Source organism: Babylonia areolata, chromosome 4 (assembly GCF_041734735.1).
Source record: "Babylonia areolata isolate BAREFJ2019XMU chromosome 4, ASM4173473v1, whole genome shotgun sequence".
Taxonomy (NCBI): Eukaryota; Metazoa; Mollusca; class Gastropoda; order Neogastropoda; family Buccinidae; genus Babylonia; species Babylonia areolata.
The window spans coordinates 360,210-377,747 of NC_134879.1; the positions used below are offsets into that span (position 1 = coordinate 360,210).

Genomic DNA, 17,538 nt, shown 5'->3' on the forward strand with positions numbered 1-17,538 from the left:
AAAATCAATTACGACGAGTGGACTTTATAGATCTGTTGGCTAAGCCTGAAGTTCATGTGCAAAAATAATGATTGGGTACACATATTTATACACATTCAAAGCGCGTGCTCATAGGCCTATTCAGTCTTGCGAACGCGAACGACGCCATTTTGTTTCAAGTTGTTGACCTGTCCACTACAGTGGTTGTGCTTTTAAACACCTTTTGACAAACTCACATTGAATGCGCTTTTCACAATCCATTTTAACAGGAGAATGTATGTTGACCTGTCCACTACAGTGGTTGTGCTTTTAAACACCTTTTGACAAACCTCACATTGAATGCGCTTTTCACAATCCATTTTAACAGGAGAATGTATGTTGTCTGACAACATGCCAGATTCAAAGTATAGATGCCAATTCAGCAACAAAGAGTAAAAGTAAAGAGGGAAAAAAACCCAATAACTGGATATGAAAACTGTTTCAACTGGTATACAGTTTAATGTCTTTTATTGTGTACAAGTTTGGTCAAATGTTTATCTTTATTCAGGTGACTGTTGTGTTCTGCTAGAAAGATAGGCATGATGTTAAGAGTAAATGAAAACAGAAGAAATCTGATCGTGTGGGTCGTTTTTTCGACCGGTTTGGCAACCAACCTTCTCTGATAGAAAGCCGTGACATTTAATAATAATAATAATAATGATTATAATAATGATAGTAATACTAATAACATTTTTGTTTCCCTCATAAGTTGTGTCACACCGCGAAAGCAATACACACAAAAATCAGTTTGATGATTGAGGCTGTTGAACTCAAGTTGTATGAGATAATATGTCAGTCCATCCTGTAACCCCCCCCCCAAAAAAAAACAAAACAAAAAAACAACAACAACCCAACAACAACAAACAAACAAAAAAAACAACTAAAATAATAGATATACATGCATACATACATACATATATATATATATATATATATATATATATATATATATATATATATATATATATATATATTGAGTAACTGAGCTGGACTTACAACCATGAAATTATTTTATAATGTTATGATTAAAATTTTACTTAGAAATCAGTCATTCTCAGTCTCATTGTTTTATTTCATGCACATTATAAACAGAAACAAAAACAACATATAATAATGGAAATTATGATAATGGATACTTTTATAGCACACTATCCAGAAATCTGGTGTAGGTGCTGTACAAAAACACTTTTGTTTACATAACACATTAGATCAATGTTACATACACACAACAAAATATCACACACACACACACACACACACACACACACACACACACACACACACACAATGAATACATACATTTTTACAAGTATACATGTGCACCTAACACTAACAGCTAGTGAGCTACCCACAATGCATTGTTTTGTCAGCAAGTTTGGCAACCTTTATCTGAGCTATATATATATATATATATATATTTGTCCGAACTCTGTGAATGTGTTGCCTCCTTCAGTAACCGGACTGGACTTAAAATGATGAATTTATATTATAATGTTATGATTAAAATTTTAACACTTTTATTTGCATAACACATTAGATCAGTGTTACATACACACAGCAAAATGTGATTCAGTCACACACACACAAACACAAGCACACACACACACACACACACACACACAAGCACACACACACACACACACACACACACACACACACAAAATGGATACATACATTTCAACATAACATGTGTACCTAACAGCTACCCACAACACATAGGCACGCACAAATATACATAAACAGACGTGCGTGATGATACCTCTTCCCTATCATCTTTATATATATATATATATATATATATATATATATATATATATATATATAGCTCAGATAAAGGTTGCCAAACTTGCTGACAAAACAATGCATTGTGGGTAGGCTCATAGGCCTATTCAGTCTTGCGAACGCGAACGACGCCATTTTGTTTCAAGTTGTTGACCTGTCCACTACAGTGGTTGTGCTTTTAAACACCTTTTGACAAACCTCACATTGAATGCGCTTTTCACAATCCATTTTAACAGGAGAATGTATGTTGACCTGTCCACTACAGTGGTTGTGCTTTTAAACACCTTTTGACAAACCTCACATTGAATGCGCTTTTCACAATCCATTTTAACAGGAGAATGTATGTTGTCTGACAACATGCAGATTCAAAGTATAGATGCAATTCAGCAACAAAGAGTAAAAGTAAAGAGAAAAAAACCCAATAACTGGATATGAAAACTGTTTCAAACTGTATACAGTTTAATGTCTTTTATTGTGTACAAGTTTTGTCAAATGTTTATCTTTATTCAGGTGACTGTTGTGTTACTGCTAGACAGATAGGCATGATGTTAAGAGTAAATGAAAACAGAAGAAATCTGATCGTGTGGGTCGTTTTTTCGACCGGTTTGGCAACCAACCTTCTCTGATAGAAAGCCGTGACATTTAATAATAATAATAATAATGATTATAATAATGATAGTAATACTAATAACATTTTTGTTTCCTCATAAGTTGTGTCACACCGCGAAAGCAATACACACAAAAATCAGTTTGATGATTGAGGCTGTTGAACTCAAGTTGTATGAGATAATATGTCAGTCCATCCTGTAACCCCCCCCCCAAAAAAAAACAAAACAAAAAAACAACAACAACCCAACAACAACAAACAAACAAAAAAAACAACTAAAATAATAGATATACATGCATACATACATACATATATATATATATATATATATATATATATATATATATATATATATATATATATATATATATATTGAGTAACTGAGCTGGACTTACAACCATGAAATTATTTTATAATGTTATGATTAAAATTTTACTTAGAAATCAGTCATTCTCAGTCTCATTGTTTTATTTCATGCACATTATAAACAGAAACAAAAACAACATATAATAATGGAAATTATGATAATGGATACTTTTATAGCACACTATCCAGAAATCTGGTGTAGGTGCTGTACAAAAACACTTTTGTTTACATAACACATTAGATCAATGTTACATACACACAACAAAATATCACACACACACACACACACACACACACACACACACACACACACACACACAATGAATACATACATTTTTACAAGTATACATGTGCACCTAACACTAACAGCTAGTGAGCTACCCACAATGCATTGTTCGAACAGGAACTTCTTTTGCTAAGCATGGAAGTTTTATTTATTTTGCAAACATATTGGTGAAGATAGTAAAAAAGGGAAATTAATCTGTACTTATGCCGGGGGCTTAATTTGCTTTAAACTGATCTTTCTCATCTTAAACATTACATTTTGAAATTATACTCAGTACATAAAAAGCTTGTGTATTTTACTCTCAGTGTACAGGGCTTTCACTATGTTCATTCGCCCAAGTGGTCTTTTTCGGAAAATACTAAAATCAATACGACGAGTGGACTTTATAGATCTGTTGGCTAAGCCCTGAAGTTCATGTGCAAAAAATAATGATTGGGTACACATATTTATACACATTCAAAGCGCGTGCTCATAGGCCTATTCAGTCTTGCGAACGCGAACGACGCCATTTTGTTTCAAGTTGTTGACCTGTCCACTACAGTGGTTGTGCTTTTAAACACCTTTTGACAAACCTCACATTGAATGCGCTTTTCACAATCCATTTTAACAGGAGAATGTATGTTGACCTGTCCACTACAGTGGTTGTGCTTTTAAACACCTTTTGACAAACCTCACATTGAATGCGCTTTTCACAATCCATTTTAACAGGAGAATGTATGTTGTCTGACAACATGCAGATTCAAAGTATAGATGCAATTCAGCAACAAAGAGTAAAAGTAAAGAGAAAAAAACCCAATAACTGGATATGAAAACTGTTTCAAACTGTATACAGTTTAATGTCTTTTATTGTGTACAAGTTTTGTCAAATGTTTATCTTTATTCAGGTGACTGTTGTGTTACTGCTAGACAGATAGGCATGATGTTAAGAGTAAATGAAAACAGAAGAAATCTGATCGTGTGGGTCGTTTTTTCGACCGGTTTGGCAACCAACCTTCTCTGATAGAAAGCCGTGACATTTAATAATAATAATAATAATGATTATAATAATGATAGTAATACTAATAACATTTTTGTTTCCTCATAAGTTGTGTCACACCGCGAAAGCAATACACACAAAAATCAGTTTGATGATTGAGGCTGTTGAACTCAAGTTGTATGAGATAATATGTCAGTCCATCCTGTAACCCCCCCCCCCAAAAAAAAACAAAACAAAAAAACAACAACAACCCAACAACAACAAACAAACAAAAAAAACAACTAAAATAATAGATATACATGCATACATACATACATATATATATATATATATATATATATATATATATATATATATATATATATATATATATATATATATATTGAGTAACTGAGCTGGACTTACAACCATGAAATTATTTTATAATGTTATGATTAAAATTTTACTTAGAAATCAGTCATTCTCAGTCTCATTGTTTTATTTCATGCACATTATAAACAGAAACAAAAACAACATATAATAATGGAAATTATGATAATGGATACTTTTATAGCACACTATCCAGAAATCTGGTGTAGGTGCTGTACAAAAACACTTTTGTTTACATAACACATTAGATCAATGTTACATACACACAACAAAATATCACACACACACACACACACACACACACACACACACACACACACACACACAATGAATACATACATTTTTACAAGTATACATGTGCACCTAACACTAACAGCTAGTGAGCTACCCACAATGCATTGTTTTGTCAGCAAGTTTGGCAACCTTTATCTGAGCTATATATATATATATATATATATTTGTCCGAACTCTGTGAATGTGTTGCCTCCTTCAGTAACCGGACTGGACTTAAAATGATGAATTTATATTATAATGTTATGATTAAAATTTTAACACTTTTATTTGCATAACACATTAGATCAGTGTTACATACACACAGCAAAATGTGATTCAGTCACACACACACAAACACAAGCACACACACACACACACACACACACACAAGCACACACACACACACACACACACACACACACACACAAAATGGATACATACATTTCAACATAACATGTGTACCTAACAGCTACCCACAACACATAGGCACGCACAAATATACATAAACAGACGTGCGTGATGATACCTCTTCCCTATCATCTTTATATATATATATATATATATATATATATATATATATATATATATATATATACATACATATATATATATATATATATATATATATATATTATATATGTGTGTGTGTGTGTGTATATATATATATATATAGATATATATATATAGAGAGAGAGAGAGAGAGAGAGAGAGAGAGAGTTTTACATTACACTTACAGTTTCAGTTTCACGTATATACTAAAATGTAAATTGTTACTGTTTGTGATTGACAGGATATATGACAGGATACATGACAGAGTTGCCCTTTCACTGTGAAAGGTAAGATCTTTTCTCTTTTGATGGCTGGCACAGTGGTGGTGGTGGTGGTGTGTGTCCATCGAGATCGATGATGACCATCGTTGTCATCCAGCTGGGGGATGGGGGGAGGGTGGTGGTGGGTTGGGGGGGAGGATGCTCATGAATCTATCTGTGAATGTTGCTGGCACAGTACACAACAAATGACTACAGTTTCTGATGTTTAGTGTTTAGTTGAAACATGGCTATGAATAGTATGATCAGTTGATGTGCCTGGCTCTCTCTCCACTTGTCTGTCATTCAGCTCTTGCATAATAATGTGAAATATAATTTTTTATAGAGATAGATACACGTCTCACTCCAACAACAATGCTGCATGCCTTGTGTCAGTTATGACTACGATTGTCGAATGTTGTTGCTGCTTATTTATATATGTTTATGTGTACCTTGTTCATACCAGTTACAGCTTTCCACATAGAACATACATTTAGTAAAACAAAATATGCTATGCCACCTCTCCCTCTTCAACACCCAGTTAAAGTTTATATTAAAATTGTGTGAAATATAATGTGTAGAGTTGGATTGTGTTAAATGTACAAATGATATATTACATTAACATACATGTTAGCGCACACACACACACACACACACACACACACACACACACACACACACACATATATATATGTGTGTGTGTATGTATGTATGTATAATTATCATTTTACATGATCGACTGACATATTATCTTATACAAGTTCAACAGCCACAATCATCAAATGGATTTTTTGTGCCTATTGCTTTAGTTATGTGATACAACTTTTGAGAAAAAAAAGTTATTAGTAAATACTATCATTATCATCATTAAGATTCTTATTAACTGTTACAGTTATAGATCAGACAAGGTTGCCAAACTGGTGGACAAAACTGTGTTGTGGGTTGCTGTTAGTGTTAGGTGCACATGTATGTTAAAATGCATCGCGTTTTGTATGTGTGAGTGTTAGTCACATTTTGTTGTGTGTATGTTACTATGTAACATTAATCTAATGTGTTACATATACAAAACTCAAAAGTGTTTGTGATTGACAGGATATATGACAGGATTGAGGATACATGACAGATTTGCCCTTTCACTGTGAACACTGAAAGGTAATATACAAGTTGTAACATGTATGTAGATATATATCTATATAGATAGATAGATACGTACATTGATAAATATACATATAAAATATACATGCATGTATATACATATACATGTAAATACACTTGCATAGAATAGATAGATATATAGATAGATATATAGATAATAAGATATATGTGAGTTTTAGGGTACAAATTCAAGTCAATTATAGATTATTTCATGTGGCAGTCTCATTACCTCAAAAAAATGAGAGAGAAAATATTTGCTACAGGGACAGACACAGGGCAGCAAAAGGTGGAAAGGTGTCAGTATGTTCCCCTCACCTGCATCATCAGTGAACTTGACCATCATTAACATTATTATTAACTGTTACGGCTATAGATCAGAGAAGGTTGCCAAACTGGCTGACAAAACTGTGTTGTGGGTAGCTGTTAGTGTTAGGTGCACATGTATGTAAAAATGTATGTATCCATTTTGTATGTGTGGGTATGTGTGTTAGTCACATTTTGTTGTGTGTGTTAGTCACATTTTGTTGTGTGTATGTAGCATTGATCTAATGTGTTATATAAACAAAAGTGTTTGTGATTGACAGGATTATATGACAGGATCCATGACAGACTTGCCCTTTCACTGTGAACACTGAAAGGTAAGATCATCTTTTCTCTTTAGATGGCTAGCACAGTATGTAACAAATGACCTCAATTTCTTATATTTAGTGTTTAGTTGAAACATGGCTATGAATAGTATGATCATTATCATCATTAATATTATTAATATTAACTGTTACGGCTATAGATCAGAGAAGGTTGCCAAACTGGCAGACAAGACTGTGTTGTGGGTAGCTGTTAGTGTTAGGTGCACATGTATGTTAAAATGTATGTATGCATTTTGTGTATATTCTATATCTTTATTTAAATATACAAGTTGTAACATGTATGTAGAACTTAAATATAGATAGATAGATACATTGATTGATAGATATACATATAAAATACACATGCCTGTATACACATATACATGTAAAATACACTTGCATATATTTGACAGATAGATAGATACAGATATAGATAATAAGATATATGTGAGTTTTAGGGTACAAATTCAAGTCAATTATAGATTATTTCATGTACTATGATGTAGCAGTCTCATTATCTCAAAAGAATGAGAGAGAAAACATTTGCCATCAGAGTAGACACAGGGCAGCAAAAGGTGGAACACTGCTGTGTGGCACCAATCCTATGTCATCTCCATCTGGAAAGGTGTCAGTATGTTCCCCTCACCTGCATCATCAGTGAACTTGACCATCATTAACATTATTATTAACTGTTACAGCTATAGATCAGAGAAGGTTGCCAAACTGGCTGACAAAACTGTGTTGTGGGTAGCTGTTAGTGTTAGGTGCACATGTATGTTAAAATGTATGTATCCATTTTGTGTGTGTGGGTATGATGTTAGTCACATTTTGTTGTGTGTATGTAGCATTGATCTAATGTGTTATATAAACAAAAGTGTTTGTGATTGACAGGATTATATGACAGGATCCATGACAGACTTGCCCTTTCACTGTGAACACTGAAAGGTAAGATCATCTTTTCTCTCTTTGTAACATGTATGTAGAACTTAAATATAGATAGATAGATACATTGATTGATAGATATACATATAAAATACACATGCATGTATACACATATTACATGTAAAATACACTTGCATATATAGACAGATAGATAGATACAGATAATAAGATATATGTGAGTTTTAGGGTACAAATTCAAGTCAATTATAGATTATTTCATGTAGCAGTCCCATTATCTCAAAAGAATGAGAGAGAAAATATTTGCCACTGGAGCAGACACGGGGCAGCAAAAGGTGGAACACTGCTGTGTGACACTAATCCTATGTCATCTCCATCTGGAAAGGTGTCAGTATGTTCCCCTCACCTGCATCATCAGTGAACTTGACCATGACATGTCTTAGGCCAATGACAATTGGAATGATATTCTTCATTGATTAATGTAAACTTGTAGTTGTATGTAGTATATTATACCTGTTCCACAGGATACCATTCATGAAAATTTCATCAGCTATGCTTTATAATTAACAGTTGCAAATGTTTGTTATGTTTTTTTTTATATCAAGCAGATGATGACTTTTTGACTCACTTGTGTAAACAAAGTGAGTCTATGTTTTAACCCGGTGTTCGGTTGTCTGTGTGTGTGTGTGTGTGTGTGTCTGTGTGTCTGTGTGTCCGTGGTAAACTTTAACATTGCCATTTTCTCTGCAAATACTTTGTCAGTTGACACCAAATTAGGCATAAAAATAGGAAAAATCCAGTTCTTTCCAGTCATCTTGTTTAAAACAATATTGCACCCCTGGGATGGGCACAAAAAAATAAAAAATGAAGCCTAATCATATGCAAACTGCATTTACTGTTATATTTATATTTTTTGTAATCTCTAAACTTGGCACTTTGATCTGATATTCTGACCCAACAACAAGAGCAGTCATTATTTTCATTTTTTGTTCGAACAGGAACTTCTTTTGCTAAGCATGGAAGTTTTATTTATTTTGCAAACATATTGGTGAAGATAGTAAAAAAGGGAAATTAATCTGTACTTATGCCGGGGGCTTAATTTGCTTTAAACTGATCTTTCTCATCTTAAACATTACATTTTGAAATTATACTCAGTACATAAAAAGCTTGTGTATTTTACTCTCAGTGTACAGGGCTTTCACTATGTTCATTCGCCCAAGTGGTCTTTTTCGGAAAATACTAAAATCAATACGACGAGTGGACTTTATAGATCTGTTGGCTAAGCCCTGAAGTTCATGTGCAAAAAATAATGATTGGGTACACATATTTATACACATTCAAAGCGCGTGCTCATAGGCCTATTCAGTCTTGCGAACGCGAACGACGCCATTTTGTTTCAAGTTGTTGACCTGTCCGTTCAATCCAAAATTCAATTGACATTACACGATAACATGTGATGGAAAGTTGGAGAAGGAGACCGTTAAATATTTATTCAGAGAAAGATTTGTGAACGCCTCATCACTTACTGGATTATGCCCGAAACTGCCATAAAATTATCCACAGAATCAGTCGGTATTCACAGTTAAAAATTGTAACCATGCGAGTTAATACCCTTGAATTGATGAAACAAAAAAAATTCCAGTCTTGACTTTTCTCAAAAAGAAGTCCTTTTCACTTCATACGACGTTTAGAAGTACTTGTACTTGGCTCTACATGTTCTTAGTTTAACAAAATACTCAATTTTCATATCAACTTTAAAACTATAAAACTGGAATGAACATAAAAGAGAAATTGAATCGACCGTGTCAACTGGTGTAACTAAACTTGTACATTTATCTAGATCCAGAGAAAACGGCTAAATGTTGCAGTGTGATTGCGGCGATAGCCACGTCTTCTTTACCGAGGACTTAAAAATAATTTTTTTTATTGTCGTTAAAGATTTTTTGAATGCCCAAGATACACCAGAATCATATGATTTGAACAGCGTTCTCACTGCGAATACTGCAATCGATTTATCGCCCTTTAAAAAAAGCATGTTTAAATTAAATAGTATATTTTTGAGCATCAATACAGGTGGCACGATAGTGCAATGGGTAAGACAGTTTCATCTCATTCGAATACCTGGGGTTTGCTTCTGCTGTTGGAATTTCTTTTTTTTTCTTGTTCTTTTAACCCGAAGTTTTATAATAACATATACAGAACCCTTTTTAACGAATAGATTTTTGGCTCAAGTGTGTAAACAATGTGAGCCTATATCTTTTCTTTGCATTTTTTCCAAATCGTGAAGCATCGTGGGATAGCGTCGCGTCGTTCGATCGAGGATCAAGAAGGTGGGTGCATGTATCAGTGTTTGCTAAGTACGAAGTTAGTGAAAGAAAACGCTGAAAGATGTCTTTTATTGTGTACAAGTTTTGTCAAATGTTTATCTTTATTCAGGTGACTGTTGTGTTACTGCTAGACAGATAGGCATGATGTTAAGAGTAAATGAAAACAGAAGAAATCTGATCGTGTGGGTCGTTTTTTCGACCGGTTTGGCAACCAACCTTCTCTGATAGAAAGCCGTGACATTTAATAATAATAATAATAATGATTATAATAATGATAGTAATACTAATAACATTTTTGTTTCCTCATAAGTTGTGTCACACCGCGAAAGCAATACACACAAAAATCAGTTTGATGATTGAGGCTGTTGAACTCAAGTTGTATGAGATAATATGTCAGTCCATCCTGTAACCCCCCCCCAAAAAAAAAACAAAACAAAAAAACAACAACAACCCAACAACAACAAACAAACAAAAAAAACAACTAAAATAATAGATATACATGCATACATACATATATATATATATATATATATATATATATATATATATATATATATATATATATATATATATATATATTGAGTAACTGAGCTGGACTTACAACCATGAAATTATTTTATAATGTTATGATTAAAATTTTACTTAGAAATCAGTCATTCTCAGTCTCATTGTTTTATTTCATGCACATTATAAACAGAAACAAAAACAACATATAATAATGGAAATTATGATAATGGATACTTTTATAGCACACTATCCAGAAATCTGGTGTAGGTGCTGTACAAAAACACTTTTGTTTACATAACACATTAGATCAATGTTACATACACACAACAAAATATCACACACACACACACACACACACACACACACACACACACACACAATGAATACATACATTTTTACAAGTATACATGTGCACCTAACACTAACAGCTAGTGAGCTACCCACAATGCATTGTTTTGTCAGCAAGTTTGGCAACCTTTATCTGAGCTATATATATATATATATATATATTTGTCCGAACTCTGTGAATGTGTTGCCTCCTTGAGTAACCGGACTGGACTTAAAATGATGAATTTATATTATAATGTTATGATTAAAATTTTAACACTTTTATTTGCATAACACATTAGATCAGTGTTACATACACACAGCAAAATGTGATTCAGTCACACACACACAAACACAAGCACACACACACACACACACACACACACAAGCACACACACACACACACACACACACACACACACACACAAAATGGATACATACATTTCAACATAACATGTGTACCTAACAGCTACCCACAACACATAGGCACGCACAAATATACATAAACAGACGTGCGTGATGATACCTCTTCCCTATCATCTTTATATATATATATATATATAATATATATATATATATATACATACATATATATATATATATATATATATATATATATATATATATATATATATATATATATATATATATATATATATATTATATATGTGTGTGTGTGTGTGTATATATATATATATAGATATATATATATATAGAGAGAGAGAGAGAGAGAGAGAGAGAGTTTTACATTACACTTACAGTTTCAGTTTCACGTATATACTAAAATGTAAATTGTTACTGTTTGTGATTGACAGGATATATGACAGGATACATGACAGAGTTGCCTTTTCACTGTGAAAGGTAAGATCTTTTCTCTTTTGATGGCTGGCACAGTGGTGGTGGTGGTGGTGTGTGTCCATCGAGATCGATGATGACCATCGTTGTCATCCAGCTGGGGGATGGGGGGAGGGTGGTGGTGGGTTGGGGAGGATGCTCATGAATCTATCTGTGAATGTTGCTGGCACAGTACACAACAAATGACTACAGTTTCTGATGTTTAGTGTTTAGTTGAAACATGGGTACACATATTTATACACATTCAAAGCGCGTGCTCATAGGCCTATTCAGTCTTGCGAACGCGAACGACGCCATTTTGTTTCAAGTTGTTGACCTGTCCACTACAGTGGTTGTGCTTTTAAACACCTTTTGACAAACCTCACATTGAATGCGCTTTTCACAATCCATTTTAACAGGAGAATGTATGTTGACCTGTCCACTACAGTGGTTGTGCTTTTTAAACACCTTTTGACAAACCTCACATTGAATGCGCTTTTCACAATCCATTTTAACAGGAGAATGTATGTTGTCTGACAACATGCAGATTCAAAGTATAGATGCAATTCAGCAACAAAGAGTAAAAGTAAAGAGAAAAAAACCCAATAACTGGATATGAAAACTGTTTCAAACTGTATACAGTTTAATGTACAAATGAATACTTTTATTGTTTTAAAAACTGTTAATCCTATAGTTGCTCAAATAAGCTGATTTTAAAAAGTTGCTGTCTTCAGTACCTGTCAAATAAAATTTAATATACCGATGGTTTGGCCTCATCAGTCTGAATTAAATGTTCTAGCCGCATAAACCACACAACCTGATTCATTGATTGTAAAAAGCTACCTTCAGTTAGTATTACCATAATTTTCAGACCAGGTAATAAAGAATCATCCACCTTACAACTGTCCATAACCTGTAGAGAAATTCAATGCCAGAATAGGTGATTTTCCTGTTCCTAACACACAAACTGAAAGTGAACACCTATTTACCACGTTAGTTTTTCTTTTAAATGGTGAAGACTTTTTATTGAAGAAGCTGTAACAACACAGTTGTTAGGCAACTCAATGATTCAACAAAGAAAAGAAAGAGATATTCCAGTTTCCACTAAATAAATGCTGTACAACAGTGCAATAAATATTCAGAAGTGTTACAGGAATCAGCTGGACCAGTCTTGTTCAGTTTTATTTAGTTGGTGAGAAACTTAGATGAAACTGTCCATGTTGTGAAAAAAAGAAGAAAAATCAAACAATATGAGCAATATACAAGATCACCCATCTTTTTCTACATGGTGAAAATAGATAAGGGGAAACAAGATCAAGATGCTAAACAGCAGTCATCAAGAGTAATTTACCTGACTTGGCTGCTTGGCACTTCATAAAAGAGATAACATCACAACATCACAGTGTAAAGTTGTGAGCAAATTACCTTTCAGACACATTAAGCTGTTAAATATCAAAATCTTACTGACTGTTTTGCATGTTCATCTTATGTGGTTTATTCACTCATTTCATTACATATTTGGGTCAGACTGATATCACATCTGCTAAAAAGTGCTTTAAAAACAGTTAAGCTGTTTAGTTATTGTCATGATGTTAAGCAGGTCATGTGGCAACTGTTTCCTGTTTTTGTTTTGTTCTGTGTAATGACTTGTTTCTATTTACCTCTAATGTAGTTACTAGAATTATCCAAAACAACCACATACTTATATTTTGCATTTTACTTTAGGATATTGTAAAAAAAATTTGCTGTGGAATGGTAGTGAAGTGATGAAAGGAAAAATTCTAAATTTGCATTTTATCTGTTGTGAACTTTTCACTAATTTCAGCTGCAAATATTTTTAATAATCTGCAAAAACCTGTTTAAATTTACAAATTCCAACTAATATTTTGTTGTTGTTGAAAATATGGTATCTTTTACCCTAACTTGCATATTTGCAACATTTTGGGACTAATTCTACAACACAAATGTTATTTGTTGTTCTGGTTTTTCTGGCTTTCTTCCCTTTCAACATATTATGTTGATTGCATCTATGAGAAGTTTGCATGGTTATTGATGCATACTTTTTATGGACAAAACAATGTTGACACTTACCTCCTCCTCTTCTGTTTACAGCTTTTGAAAGACAGGGAAAGATAAGTTGTGAAGTTCTCAACTTCATGTAAATGTTTAAAAAAAATGTTATCTCTTGTTTAAAATAAGTTTATTTTGTGTTTCCTTTTTTAAAATTTTGTTGTTGTTGTTGTTGTTGTTGTTGTTCACTTGTTTGTTGTTGTTGTTGTTCACTTGTTGCTGTTGTTGTTGCCTTCAGAGAAGTAGTTTAAATGCTTTAAATTTTAAGTTACTGTCATTCAAGAGTCAGTTTAACTGAAACATGTCACAGTGTGAATGTTATGAACAGTGTATAAAACTTAACATAAAAAAAGCAAATGTAAACATGATGTTCGCACCAAAGTGGTATATTAATATTATGTTGAATGCATGAAGCAATAAAACAGATCTCTTAAAAGCTAAATAATCAAGTTATAATTTCAAAGAGCATGTCACAAAAACTGGATACCAATCAGATTTTGGGCCATAAGATTTAAGACAAATAATAACAGAATGTTAAAACTAAAAGCCTGAACATTTGAAATGCTCACATTAAGAAGTGATTACACTGTTTACAAATTAAAGAAAATAAAAATCCACTTACCAAACAATTGCAAGTAATCATGCGAATCTGATTCACACACACACTCTCAGACTCTGCCGGTCTCTGCAGCATACGATGATAAGCAGCAGGTGAAATGAACATGTTCAGAATATTTATGTTTGTAAATTGTGAATATATTAATAGTAGGTCAGATCATATTTATAACCTATTTTGACTGTATTCCATTTGTGATTTCACATCCTTTATTTTAATGTATGATCTTAATAAAAGTAAAACTTACATTCTCACACAAAACTTCTGCCATTCTAAGTTTTCACATTATCATAGTATCTAAATATTTATCAACGAATCTGAAAAAAATATAAGGAAAAAAAACAACAACAAAACACCAGAAACTTTATGCTGGTTAAAAGTCTATTCTTAAGTGGTCTGCCTGTCATCATCTGCTTGATATAAAAAAAAACATAACAAACATTTGCAACTGTTAATTATAAAGCATAGCTGATGAAATTTTCATGAATGGTATCCTGTGGAACAGGTATAATATACTACATACAACTACAAGTTTACATTAATCAATGAAGAATATCATTCCAATTGTCATTGGCCTAAGACATGTCATGGTCAAGTTCACTGATGATGCAGGTGAGGGGAACATACTGACACCTTTCCAGATGGAGATGACATAGGATTAGTGTCACACAGCAGTGTTCCACCTTTTGCTGCCCCGTGTCTGCTCCAGTGGCAAATATTTTCTCTCTCATTCTTTTGAGATAATGGGACTGCTACATGAAATAATCTATAATTGACTTGAATTTGTACCCTAAAACTCACATATATCTTATTATCTGTATCTATCTATCTGTCTATATATGCAAGTGTATTTTACATGTAATATGTGTATACATGCATGTGTATTTTATATGTATATCTATCAATCAATGTATCTATCTATCTATATTTAAGTTCTACATACATGTTACAAAGAGAGAAAAGATGATCTTACCTTTCAGTGTTCACAGTGAAAGGGCAAGTCTGTCATGGATCCTGTCATATAATCCTGTCAATCACAAACACTTTTGTTTATATAACACATTAGATCAATGCTACATACACACAACAAAATGTGACTAACATACATACCCACACACACAAAATGGATACATACATTTTAACATACATGTGCACCTAACACTAACAGCTACCCACAACACAGTTTTGTCAGCCAGTTTGGCAACCTTCTCTGATCTATAGCTGTAACAGTTAATAATAATGTTAATGATGGTCAAGTTCACTGATGATGCAGGTGAGGGGAACATACTGACACCTTTCCAGATGGAGATGACATAGGATTGGTGCCACACAGCAGTGTTCCACCTTTTGCTGCCCTGTGTCTACTCTGATGGCAAATGTTTTCTCTCTCATTCTTTTGAGATAATGAGACTGCTACATCATAGTACATGAAATAATCTATAATTGACTTGAATTTGTACCCTAAAACTCACATATATCTTATTATCTATATCTGTATCTATCTATCTGTCAAATATATGCAAGTGTATTTTACATGTATATGTGTATACAGGCATGTGTATTTTATATGTATATCTATCAATCAATGTATCTATCTATCTATATTTAAGTTCTACATACATGTTACAACTTGTATATTTAAATAAAGATATAGAATATACACAAAATGCATACATACATTTTAACATACATGTGCACCTAACACTAACAGCTACCCACAACACAGTCTTGTCTGCCAGTTTGGCAACCTTCTCTGATCTATAGCCGTAACAGTTAATATTAATAATATTAATGATGATAATGATCATACTATTCATAGCCATGTTTCAACTAAACACTAAATATAAGAAATTGAGGTCATTTGTTACATACTGTGCTAGCCATCTAAAGAGAAAAGATGATCTTACCTTTCAGTGTTCACAGTGAAAGGGCAAGTCTGTCATGGATCCTGTCATATAATCCTGTCAATCACAAACACTTTTGTTTATATAACACATTAGATCAATGCTACATACACACAACAAAATGTGACTAACACACACAACAAAATGTGACTAACACACATACCCACACATACAAAATGGATACATACATTTTTACATACATGTGCACCTAACACTAACAGCTACCCACAACACAGTTTTGTCAGCCAGTTTGGCAACCTTCTCTGATCTATAGCCGTAACAGTTAATAATAATGTTAATGATGGTCAAGTTCACTGATGATGCAGGTGAGGGGAACATACTGACACCTTTCCACCTTTTGCTGCCCTGTGTCTGTCCCTGTAGCAAATATTTTCTCTCTCATTTTTTTGAGGTAATGAGACTGCCACATGAAATAATCTATAATTGACTTGAATTTGTACCCTAAAACTCACATATATCTTATTATCTATATATCTATCTATATATCTATCTATTCTATGCAAGTGTATTTACATGTATATGTATATACATGCATGTATATTTTATATGTATATTTATCAATGTACGTATCTATCTATCTATATAGATATATATCTACATACATGTTACAACTTGTATATTACCTTTCAGTGTTCACAGTGAAAGGGCAAATCTGTCATGTATCCTCAATCCTGTCATATATCCTGTCAATCACAAACACTTTTGAGTTTTGTATATGTAACACATTAGATTAATGTTACATAGTAACATACACACACTAATGTGACT

The 17,538-nt window shown here is 33.0% G+C and overlaps 2 long non-coding RNA genes across 3 annotated transcripts in view; one reads left to right on the forward strand and one right to left on the reverse strand.

Annotated features, from left to right (window-relative positions):
- The first annotated feature begins 5,400 nt into the window (after positions 1-5,400).
- LOC143280762 (uncharacterized) lies at positions 5,401-10,875 on the forward strand. Of its 2 annotated transcripts, none has more exons than XR_013055059.1 (3): positions 5,401-6,635; positions 7,223-7,276; positions 8,156-10,875. It is a non-coding gene; the product is annotated as an uncharacterized LOC143280762 (long non-coding RNA). The 2 variants fall into 2 exon arrangements; XR_013055058.1 differs by having other exon boundaries at positions 5,401-5,513.
- Positions 10,876-14,993: 4,118 nt separating this feature from the next.
- The window catches only part of LOC143280761 (uncharacterized), a 9,397-nt gene continuing 6,852 nt past the window's right edge, over positions 14,994-17,538 (reverse strand). The window contains exons 3-5 of the long non-coding RNA XR_013055057.1: positions 17,394-17,453; positions 16,753-16,806; positions 14,994-15,872 (exon numbers count right to left, since the gene is read on the reverse strand). This is a non-coding gene — a long non-coding RNA (uncharacterized LOC143280761). The remainder of the gene's footprint in view (positions 15,873-16,752; positions 16,807-17,393; positions 17,454-17,538) is intronic.